Source organism: Anser brachyrhynchus (genome assembly GCF_964034855.1).
Source record: "Anser brachyrhynchus genome assembly, chromosome: 2".
Taxonomy (NCBI): domain Eukaryota; kingdom Metazoa; phylum Chordata; class Aves; order Anseriformes; family Anatidae; genus Anser; species Anser brachyrhynchus.
In genome coordinates, this window is record NC_137695.1 from 98,956,093 (window position 1) to 98,968,044 (window position 11,952).

At 39.1% G+C, this 11,952-nt stretch overlaps 1 protein-coding gene and 1 long non-coding RNA gene across 2 annotated transcripts in view; one reads left to right on the forward strand and one right to left on the reverse strand.

Moving 5' to 3' along the window:
- ZNF516 (zinc finger protein 516) overlaps positions 1-11,952 on the forward strand; it is a 186,062-nt gene that overhangs the window by 25 nt on the left and 174,085 nt on the right. The window lies entirely within an intron of this gene.
- Positions 4-11,952, reverse strand: part of LOC308189041 — a 55,028-nt gene continuing 43,079 nt past the window's right edge. Inside the window, exon 4 of the long non-coding RNA XR_013945974.1 lies at positions 4-10,371. This is a non-coding gene — a long non-coding RNA (uncharacterized lncRNA). The remainder of the gene's footprint in view (positions 10,372-11,952) is intronic.

Below are 11,952 nucleotides of genomic sequence, written 5' to 3' on the forward strand. Positions count from 1 at the left end.
AAGGTAGCGTGATAGGAAACCAATTCTATTAATGAATCGTTAAGGACCAAGCAGGGAAAAGTTACAATTTTGTCCTGGCACAGTCCCTGCACCATAAAACTTCCTTGCGAATTGTTTTATGTTTCTTCCGCAGTCTAAATGTTTTGATTACCAAGGCAGTGTTTCCCCACGAGGCGTATCTTAAAGAGATGCGGTGCCTGTACCAAGTGGGATGAGATGATAAAATGTAAGAATCTGGAACATGAGAAGTTTGAAGCTCAGCTGTGAAAATGTTTATTGGATAAATGTTTACTCTGCTGCATGCTTATATTTATTTTTCTTTTGAACCTTTGAGTACTGCTTCAGTGAAACAATTAATTCTTTTTGGAGAGCATGACATGGTTAATTAAACAGGTGAGAGAAACTAGTTTCTCAACTGTCTGGAGATTCAAAGATCCAGTTGCAATTTACAAAGAATATATTACAGTTGCCGACATCATGTGAATCCTGGCTTGTCTGAGAATGATAAACACATGAGTGGTGTAGAAAATGCCATTTAGAAACTGGAGATCATACTCACTGAGGCCGGTCCTCTGCTGTGCCAGGTGGTTGCACCACACTCTGCTTTCTGTGAAATGATTGTGCTTCATCCTAAAACCTCTTAAGGATTTTGCCCTTTTTCTATCCAAGGGCTTTCTGCTCCAAAACTTAAGAACCAGATTCTCAATCCCATAGACATTTCATAGCCATTTTTTCTTCTGCTTCAGTTGTTCTTAGCGTCAATAGCCCATCTTTACCCCTGATTTTAATCCCTGTGTTATGTTTATGAAGAGCAACTGTGTTCTCTGAGTCTTTGCATTGCCAGCCTGAGCAAGGCAAGCCCATGGAGGGCTGTGCAGTGGCACGCTGTGTGGCTGCTGCATGGGCTGGAGCTCACCCCAACTCTGCTCCCCTTCACTCTCCTTTCCTACCCTCCAGAAGGCACCAACAGGGGCTTGGAGATGTGCTGAAGGAGGCAGCAAACCCAAGCCCTCATAAGCATGGCTTGAGAAAACAGAATTTTGACAATGTTGGGACTGTATTATATAGAAGGTAAACCTAGAAAATGTTGCAGAAATTGCAGAATTGGGGCTGTAAAAATGAGTCCAACCTTTCTGAGGCACAGACTGCTACTTCCTCTATTTTTGCCTCACACCTAGAATGATGTGGCCTTGACCAGCTGGTCTCAGTGCTCCTGCAATCTAAACATTAGACATTAATAGTTTTGAATAGCAAGGAGTTGTAAACCGCAATATATACTATGTGTTGTACTAAGGAAGTTAGTGCAGTTGGCTTTATTTACAGCAGGAGGGACTTAAAGATGACAAAAAAGGCACCGATTTGGGTAGAGAAGGAGCTTGAGAATGTCCTGGCACTGACCTCTCTTTGCTACTTCAAGCAGTAAGATGTGTTCTCCTTTGCCTCTCATTAGTGACTGCAGACTTTCATGGCTTTCCACACAGAGAGATCAGGCAACTACGTGTAAATTCTTTATATTTGACTATTGTTCTAATGAATCTTTTATTTTACTGGTTTTAAAGTATTATCTGTAAACAACCACTACTGTTTGGCCAACTGTTACGTTTGTTTAAGGTTACTTAAGTCTCAGTTATCTGTGGAATGCTCCTATATTCCTCTGGGCAGTCAGTACATAACTCACAATTATCTAATTTTGGGGGGGGGGGCAGGAATCTCAGATCACTTTTATGAGTCCTTTACGGAGCTGTTAAGTACTATCAGACATACATATATACATATTCACTTCAACCCCACCACATCTGCAGTTGTGGTTGAAAGTAAGAGGTTCTCTCTATAGCAACCAGCGCATGTTCGTTTCTTTTTTTTTTTTTTTTTAAATACCAAGAGCCAGATTTTGCTCTCAGGTCCACAGCAGTTTTGTTTTTCTGATTGTTTTATTCTTGAGAGTGAATAAAGTCCTGCTATTTTTCCACTACACGTGTCTGAAGAACAATCTGATTTTGGCAACTTTCTAAACAAACATTTGCTGATTTACTTCTTGATTAGAAATTATTAGCGGATCTTCAGGAAGGGACATGCTTCAAATAGATCTGGACAGAATTAGCAACGATGAGACATTTACAGCAGTAGAGTCTTTCTAAAGAGCCTTTAGAACTAATTCCAAATGCATACATGACTTTTAATTGGATAATTATTGCCTGTTGACTTTCTTCCAGCTTTGTCCTGTAAGGCAATGTGTGTCAAGATTTCAGAGTCACTTGCATATCTATGTATTCCTATTTTTCATCTGTATGTGTAAACAACTATTTGCCCATGCAAAAGGGATCCTTAGATGTGCAAATACCTTATCTTCTGCATAAATATTTTTTTGCAAGCAAATCTGTTTACAAGAATGACTACATGAAATATAGATATGTTTGAAATGGAATGAAATACAATTAAATACAGATCTGTTTACATGAATGATTACATACACAAAAAGAGGGCCTTTAAGTCTGAAACTGGGGGGCTTCTGTCTTGTATTATCTCTCAAGTTGATTGTATTTCTTTATATATGTAAAGCTACCTCACTAATAAAGTAGTTTTAGCAGTGAACCTAGCAGATTTAACAACAAAACATCTATGCATGTGCTTAACTTTAGTGGAGCTAAAGACCCAAGCAAAGGTAAGCACATGCTTCAGTGCTTTTCTGAATTGGATTCACATTTAGATCCAGTACTATATTTTTCCAGGCTTCCTAATTTTGTGCTCTGCCAGAGAATCAAAAGTCATTGGAAAGAGTTTACAGAGGATGCAGTGTTAAGTGTTGCCAAGTATGTTTTGTAGCCACATTTCTTTTGTAGTGCACTGTACCTAGCATTCCCATAGTTAAGGAAATGGTGATCCCGTTGATCTGCAGATTACCTTGCAGTTCTCCAAAAATGAAGCCTGTGACATTTACCTCTCCAGGAAAATTTATGCATTGGCCTTTGAATGCTATTTGACAGCACAAATATTTATGTTTAATTTAACTGACCAACTTATTAATGAGGAATCACATTATTCAAGAATAATCAATGTTCTGCTGGTGGTCGAGGGTGCTGAGAGCAATTTCTGAAGAACACCACATCTGTCCTTGTTTCAAACCAGGACAGATAGTTATTGTAGAGCAATACCACACCTGATTTGTTATGCAGCGTTGTGTTGTTAAAGGCCTTTTCAGCAAACTCCTTTGGCCTAGTCCCATGCAGAAACCACATCTCCCTGATGTTGACGTATCAGAAGGCAACTCATGCTTCTTGACAGATAGTCCTTCCCGTAGGTTACCTGTGCACAAGGCAACTGCTGTCTTCTAGAAGTTGTCTGGGAAATGGAGAACGCCTGTGGTACATGGAGGGAGAGCCTCTGTGTATGCTTCCCATTCCCCACTTCCACCATTGTTAGTGTGAGATAGTGCATGGAAGTCCAAGGCTTTGGGCCTAGAAACTGGAATTTATCAGGGGGTGGCTCTACTGGACCAGGTAGGGCTGAAAATTTTGTGTAAACTAGGAAAGAATCAAGAACACCCAATTGGTTTTAAATTATGTGATACCGACTTCAACAGCACTTAAAATTAGAAGTCAAGTCTCCTAACACTGTTTCATACAAAAAACAAAAGGCCTCTGGTTAGAAATCTTTTAATTTTCCATTTAGATAACACGTTTGTGTTTATTGTTATACCATACTGTTTTCCACCTTCGCTTCCCCCCATCCTTTTGCTGATTCATATGCAATGGCTGAAAACTCTGTGCTAAAAAGATTACTTTATTTGTAATATTTGTTTGTATTTAGTTTGTATTTTTATTTGTATATAATTTTTAACTTTTTGCAAAAATTTCTATTTTAAGTTTGGTTCAGACTTAGCAAAATGCTTGCACATTTGGACCCCATTTTTACATGTGCAAAGGTTTCTGTACTAAATTATTTAATTCCCTGTATACTTCCCAAACCCCCCAAATACCACTTAGTGAAAAACAACCACAAAGATAAACCCTGCTCAATGTGGACAGGGCCTTTGGATCAAGCAAGAAATAGGATAAGAGACTGTATGACTGTGAACAGATGAAATCATGTGACGGGCTTTATTGCTGGTGAAATCTGTTTCCACTTGCTGCCACCCACTAATTTGACAATAGATTGCATCATGTGGTTGCAGCAACTGAGAAGACTAGCAACCATTTTAAACTGCTTTCCTTAAAGGGGAAAACACTGTATAAAAACAGTGGAACAGAAAGACACTTCGTGTTGTGAACATATTTTAAATCTTAGATAAATGCAGTAATTCATACTGCATTATATTACATTTAATGTAAGCCAACTCTGCAATGAGGACCTAAGTATTAGCCAAAATTTGTTTATTGAGAGATTATTCTTAGTGGACAAAAACAGCTAGGAGATTTGTTAGAGTAATTTAGCTCATACTAGAATCGCAGTTACTACCTAAGTGTTATATGGAAAATGCACAGCATTTTCAAAGCAGAAAAATAAATAATAATGAACCCTTAGCTTAAAAATGCAATTCTCTCCGAGTTCTTTTCTTGTAAAGAAAAATCTACATTTCAAAGGAATATTTTCTTACATATGGAAATGCTTATTTTCTAGCTACTGAAGATCTGCCAGGAAATATTAGAGAATATCATGTTCAGAGTTTTAGAAGGCAAATTGCTTCTGCATACACTGTATCTAGCAGACAGCTTTATGGTGCTTTTTACCTGTCTGTCATAACATCATCAGTTTTTCCAAAGCACCTGAAGCCCTTGCAAGTAGCAGTATACCTTCACATGACACATGTATTTAGCAATGCTAACCTGATTAGCAAGTAAATACAAACAACAGATTTATGTGCTTTAAACCCAATTATTAAATGTTCCTTGATGGAGGAAATAAACAACTTTGAAATGAAATAGTTGTGTCAGCAAAGAAGATGGATTTTAAAGAGCACTTATCAAAGTACATACAACATGGCTATGCACCTTTAAAAATGAGTTTCAACTGTACTTTATTGTCTTAATTTATATCCCAGGAAAGCAGGGAGGGCCACCTTAGCTGTGGAAGATTTGGCTTTTTAGATATAAACACCGACTTTAAAACATCTCAGCAGCATTTTCAAATTGTCATAGTGAGCAGAAACATACATGTTGTTAGCCAGATGGGAAATTTCATATGCATTTCTTAAACCAGTTAATTTTCTTCTTCAGTGCAGAGAAGCCAAAAGCTAATGTTGAGGTCTGGGACAGACTTTCAAATGTTTTTTCTGTCAAATTCTATGCACCCAGAAAGCCTTAGTCTTTTATTGATTTGTTTGCTTTTCTTTTAGAGAGAAAGCAGTGTATTTGTGGCAGTTTATTCTTACTCTGGCCTAAACTCTTCTGGTATTCTGACAGAAAAAAACATCTCTGAAACTTCCAGGAGAATTTGCGAAACTATTTTGGAGGTAAAAATTGAGCTCCCTTTAGTTTTCTCTATAGAGACAAGTTTTAATTAATCGAGTAAGAGCTGTAGAAATGTCCCATGGTCATATCTTTGAGGAAGTTTCCATCATGAGTGTGTTTACCACTTATTCTTTCTCCTCCTTATTTTAACAAATAATGGAAGAAAATAGCTCTCCTATCTCCATTTTTTGTTTGTTTCTTTAATTCCCAGTACATTTTTCTACTTGTTTTTGATTGCCTCCAATTGCAGAATCAAGATCGGTATTATTTGGTCAGCATAATGCAAATAAATTGCTGCTGTTGTTTACTTCTAAATGCCTGCAAAGGAAAAAAAACAACCACCCCTCTCTCCCTTGCTGGCTGCGAGCAGGGCATTTGCTAACCAGCAAGGGGCGCCCTGAAACTCATTGCAAAGGTACTGGGGAGAACCGTTGAAGATAGTAATGAAGTAAAGCAGTAAAGACTGCCTTTTACAGAAGAAGAAAAATGAATTAATAATAATAATAATAATAATAATTAATAAAAAAGTTTTGAGTGAACTTTAAAAAGTTCATGCACTGGAGGGAAGGGATGTCACCCAGAGGGACCTTGACAGGCTTGAAGAGTGAGCTCATCTGACTCTCATGCAGTTAGGTAAGGCCAAGTGCAAGGTCCTACACATGGGTTGGGGCAATCCCCAATAATCAATACAGACTGAGTGATGAATTGATTGAGAGCAGCCCTGCAGAGAATGACTTGAGGGTGTTGGCGAGTATTGAAAGTGGGCATGAGCCAGCAATGTTTGCTTGCAGCCCAGAAAAACAACCACATCTTGGGCTGCAGCAAAAGAAGTGTGGCCAACAGGTTGAAGGATGTGATTTTATCCCCCTACTCTGCTCTCATGAGACCCTACCTGGAGTACTGTGTTCAGCTCTGGTGCCACCAGCACAAGAAGGACGTGGAGGTATTGGAATGAATCCAGAGGAGGGCCACAAAGATGATCAAAGGGCTGGAGTGAGCACCTCTGCTATCAGGACAGGCTGAGAGAGCTGGGGTTGTTCAGCCTAGAGAAGAGATGAGGGTGAGAGGGTGGTGAGGCACTGGCACAGGCTGCCCAGAGAAGCTGTGGATGCCATCCCTGGAGGTGTTCAAGGTGAGGTTGGTCGAGGCCCTGGGCAACCTGATCTACTGGGAGGTGTTCCTGTCCATGGCAGGGGGTTGGAACTGGAAGGTCTTTAAGGTCCCTTCCAACCCAAATCATTCTGGGATTCTATGAAATGGTTCTTGCAGACAGACCAGGGGGAGTTGTTGAGAGAATCACCAAGTGCAATTTGAAAATGAACTTCATCAAAGCCATGCTCTGTGGGACTACAGCCATCATAATGCACGTGGTAGTCATGCTTAAATTTTGAAAGCAGGTTTTAGCAAAATTCAGAACACCAAAATCTCCTGATTTGAAACACATTTTTGGGGAGGAAAAAAAAAATTGAGGAAACCAAATTTGGAATTTGGAAACCAAAATTTTGAGAAATCTTAATCTTTTCAAAAATAAAAATAGAAAACAACCTGTGTTTTATTTCAAAATAAATAAAAACAGAATTCCTGCCTGGAAAGAGCCCACACATTTTGTAGCTTAACAAAGTAATAAAAGAAAACAAACAAACAAAAATAAAACATTTCCCAACTGCTGTTACTACATGGTCTCATGAGGCTTTTTGAACCAATGAAATGTAATTGGAAGGGGGCAGAAGAGCGGGGATTTCCCACTGCAACTGAAATTATTTGTGTTCACAAACAGTAATTTCGGTCATCTTACAGAAGTGCCACCACACCAAATAACTTTAAGCAGTGATTGACAGTGGGGTGATATCTTTACCTGCCGTGTACCACTTTGTGTGCTTCCACAATGCTACCAGTTTTGATAGCAACGATTAGTACACCTGTAATTCAAAGTGACAGCCATGCTCAGCTTGGCATTCAGCCAGAGTAGGAAAATAAAGGGTAAATTTCAGTGTGGTAAAAGATGCATGAAAAACTGGGGAACAAAATGAGATGCTAACTTCCCTTTAACATATACAGCCTGCAACTGACTGTTTAAGAAATAGAGGTTTTGCATATCCTATCCTGAGATCACTGTGAGCCAGGTTGAATGGCACTGCTGATCAAGAGATGACTGTGACCCAGTTTTATTACTGGTAGGCTAACCTCAAAAGGTTCAGCAGATCTTTTCAGTTCACGGAAGGATCAAGTTACCTATATGCTTAGGCAACCTTTGGTCGATTCTCCTGCAAGCCAACAGAACTACTACTCAGCTTGTGTAGGAGGATTTTTAGGACTAGGAACTAATGTTTTCCCCAGTTCTTAAGCTGGAAATAATGAGAATGCTGCCCTGTTTGTAAGGTAACTCCAGGATGGAGTGCTCTGGGGGAGGTTTGGAAAGAAGTTTGAAAGAAAGTTAGTTATGTCTTCAAAGCACTACAAAAGTCCTTGCAAGAGAAATTTTAGAGATTCTTTTAAAGTGCAAAATTGGTTCCATTTATTCCCTCACTTGTCTTCCATGATGAACACAGCCAAGTGCATCTCATGCCTGTTTTTTTGCTTAGTTTTTCATCTTTTGTAGGTCTTTATATTCAACTGTTTTTATGAGATGCAGTGATCCAACACTATTAATACAGTAGGTCAAGGATGCAGCTAGAGCTTGAAAATGTCAGTTTGGATTTCTGCTCTGACAAGGACTTTACATATAGTCTTGCTGACTGTGTCTCTTCTGGAAAGTTTTTTCAGTTGCTAACAAAGCAGTTGTGTTTCCTTGGGTTTGTACATTTTGCCTTTTTGGGGCACATGAGCCAACAGACATGTCAGAGAGGTGCTTCCTTCTCCCACCATCTCTGCACAGAGCTGTCGTGGGGCTATGACTGGGAAGTGCTGCACTGCACTGCAAGGACTCTTTGTTCCTCCCAAGAATTGCAGCACCTTTAGGTCGGGTCCCCCCCAATTTCCTTTCATTCAGATTCCTAATTCAACCAGATCTCAAACCCTTTTTTTTAATTGAAAAGCCACAAAAAATAAAAATAAAAGAAAAAATATATCCATATATCCTAGTCAGTGTATATAGATGTTTAGATGCTGTTGCAATGCTAACTGTGGTTCTTAAGGACTCATCTCACCTTTTCACTCCCTTGACTGATGTCTTGCACAGACGATAGCAAAGAATGATTTAGCTATTCTCTGTGCAGTGGGGAGGTAACAGCAGAAAGTATGGTGGTCACGCAAAAAAGACGGTGGAAATGTCTTACGATTAGGTTAGATGTTAGCGGGCTCAAAACCTTAATCTTGTGACAGCTGATCATTGTTTAGGAGGTTGTGAGTATTTATAAAGCAGAAACACTTCATTAGGTGGAGGCAGAAGGGTATAGGAGATTTAAGCACAAAGGCACTTACAAAACCTCTCCAAATCTTGTGTGGCTGATGGTGATGAAAAAAGCTGGCATTAACTGCTTGCCCCTGCTGGACAGAAGGCTGCTTTGTGGATGTGCAGTATGGGGCCAATAACTGTTATGAACTTTTATTAATCTCACTAAGCAACTACATATTCACAGGACTGCTGTTTATTTACTGCTTCCTGTTGTTTTATCTCTTACTTATTCATTATATTTCAATTTTAAGGGAAGAAAATCTTGACTGAATACCAAAATGCATCTCTCTTGCTCAACAAGCAAGCAAAACGAAAATAAAAACAAACAACAAAGTTCTGGTTGTTTTGATTTGCATCACAGATTGTTGCAAAGGTACTCATAACACTCCTTATCACTCACTACACTAGCGATGTACAGAAGGGACAGTGTTACAGCTCATGCCATCATTCAGGAGAAAGCGCAAGATTCTGGTAACCTAGAAGATGCTGGAAACAAGGAGTCATCTACACAGTATAATAACTGATTGCACGTCATCCTTTGGAAACTTGTTTTTTAATATTTTGAAGGAGTTTGTCTTGGTATTGTATGAGCTGGGTGATACCTTAGTTCATATGAAGATGTTTGAATTCACTTTATCTGATTTTCTTCCTTTAAAAGCCCTCAATATTCCATTAATTCTCTCATAAACCCTGAGTACTGCGAGCCTTGAAAACCAGCATCAAATACGTAATAATTCCAGTGTCCCTCTTTCGCTTTTAAGTTTGCTTTGACATTTTCCAATGTATTTTTTCTAAGTGTCCAGTTATTGGTTAGTGTTGTTTTTATTGTACTGTTTCAGGCAACTACTCAAGGACAAGCTGCTTTGCATGGACCATTACTCTGCACTCACAAAGTTGGAAAAAAAAAACATTTCTCAACCACACTAGGGCTTTCAGACACAAAACTGATAATAACTTTAGTCCCAAGCCTCTTAGTTGAGGAGTCGGATTAGAGAAATCCCACAGAAGTAAGAGTGTAGTTGTGGGATTGTTAATGAAAAACTGCTCGTCGAGGGACAGGTAATGTCTACACAGGAGTGTCTACAGGAGCATGGTAGCAGTGGACCTGTGCTGTGCAGGTCTTGTGTTGCTGGAAGAACTGGTCTAACCCGACCGACAGAAGTTCAGGTTTTTATCATCTGGCTTCAAAATGAAGTGTGCACACAGGCACGACCTATAAAATTTTGTAGTATAAACATAAAAAAAAAATACCTCAATTCTGTGTCTGTAAGATCACATTTCTGTAAAATAGTGATGTTTACCTGTCTTGAAGATTATCACATTGAAAGCTATGATTTGTTCAGAGAGCAGCGTAATGGGGCCGGATAAGTACCATCCATAAACAGAGGCTTACTTTTAAAAACACTTTTCTACTGAGAAGTAATGGCTGCTTAGTTTAGAGTTTCCAGCAGCTCTGAACAGCTGGCGTTGCTTCGCTTATAGTAGGCTGGACTTCTTTCTCTTAAGAAGCAAAGGACTCAGCGTATTGCTCTGCAAAGAGAAAGAGGAGGGACAGATGATTACTATTAGTATTTGCAAGACTGTAAGAAGGGGAGGTTAAAAACCTTAAGATGCTTCAGGTGTTACCCTTTTCTAGTTACAAGGCTGCCTGCATAAAGCCTTGTTCAAATCAATGGGCTTGAAAAAGGAGTAAAAGAACTGTAAGTCTAGTCACATTTTGGGCAATGTTAAACAAACAGTACATGACGGCCTCAAAGTTCGGGAAAGGCACCAAGTCATCTTCCTGCCTGTGGTTCCTGGGCTGCTTTGAACCCGTCTGTGCCCAGCTTACAGGAAGTAGAGTTGATAGGAATGACTGTCCCATTTATGAGGGGTATGCAACACGTAATATAGAGAACATAGAGTAGTGCAACCATTCCCTCTTCTGTCTCAGCATGTCCCCATTCCTACCAATGCTTTGGGCTGTTGCAACAGAAGCCTCTATATCAGGCATAAAGATGAGCTTTTGAATACTTCTGTGAAATAGATAATGCACACTAGCCATTTCTTTTTTTTTTTTTTTCCTCTAACTGGGAGAATTGTCCCAGCTGGGACCTTCCTCTTTGCATCTCCTGTACGCCATTTGGGCAGCATGCAGGAGACTTCTCTGGTCATATTATTTTACCTATGAAATGTCATGGTTAACTATAAATAACTGTAATGACAATGGCAAGGCTACATGTCATGGTAGCTATTGACCTGCGAAAGGTAGGATTTCTTTACATTACATTAAAAACCATCATCAGGAATCAAGCTGCAGTTTTGTTGTATTTACTTGAACTTTCCTTAATGTTTCAGCTCTACAGTGGGTTCTTTTGATGAACAATAAGTTAATCACCATGTTACAAAAATATTACCATGAGAATCCCACAGAAAGCAGAAATCTTTCCGTGCGGAATATTTTTCCTCTGACTCATTCTAGCATTTTTTCCTAATACATACCTGAAACTCAACACCTCTTATTATGCACCTGAGAAGCATATATCTCCTAAAGAAGGTTGTCCCATTATTTAAAAATTTAGTGTGTATTAATTGAAAGCAATGTCTCAGACTAGAAATAACTTATGCACTTACAATTTACAAGAGGTTATCTCAACACCTATTTTTCTGTTTAATAAAAAAAAGTCTTGTTGTTACCATAGAAACTGTCATATCTCTACCTACACTTCTCAAAGAAACACACCAATATACTCATTTGTTTTGTCTCTCCCTGCTTACCCCCTCCACCCCCCCAACCCACCCAGTGCTTGAAAGTAATCCTGGATCCTGTTAACAAATGGGGGAAGAAATGAAGCATCCTTAAGTGACAGTGTGTTGTCATCAAGCCTGAAAATACGTAGTCAAAATAACAGAGACACCTCACTGGGCAAAGTTGTTCTGAAGTTTAAACAAAGGTCCCTATCCTGCCAGCTACTTTCTGGTTGTCAAATCCCACCGCACACATGAATTTGCTTTAGGCTGAGATCAATTTATCCTTGCAATGACCATTTCAGCAAGATAACTGGAAAGAAAGGAAGATTTTTTTTTTTTTCAGAAATACTGTTTTGGAAGGAATTTATAGTTGCTATTAAC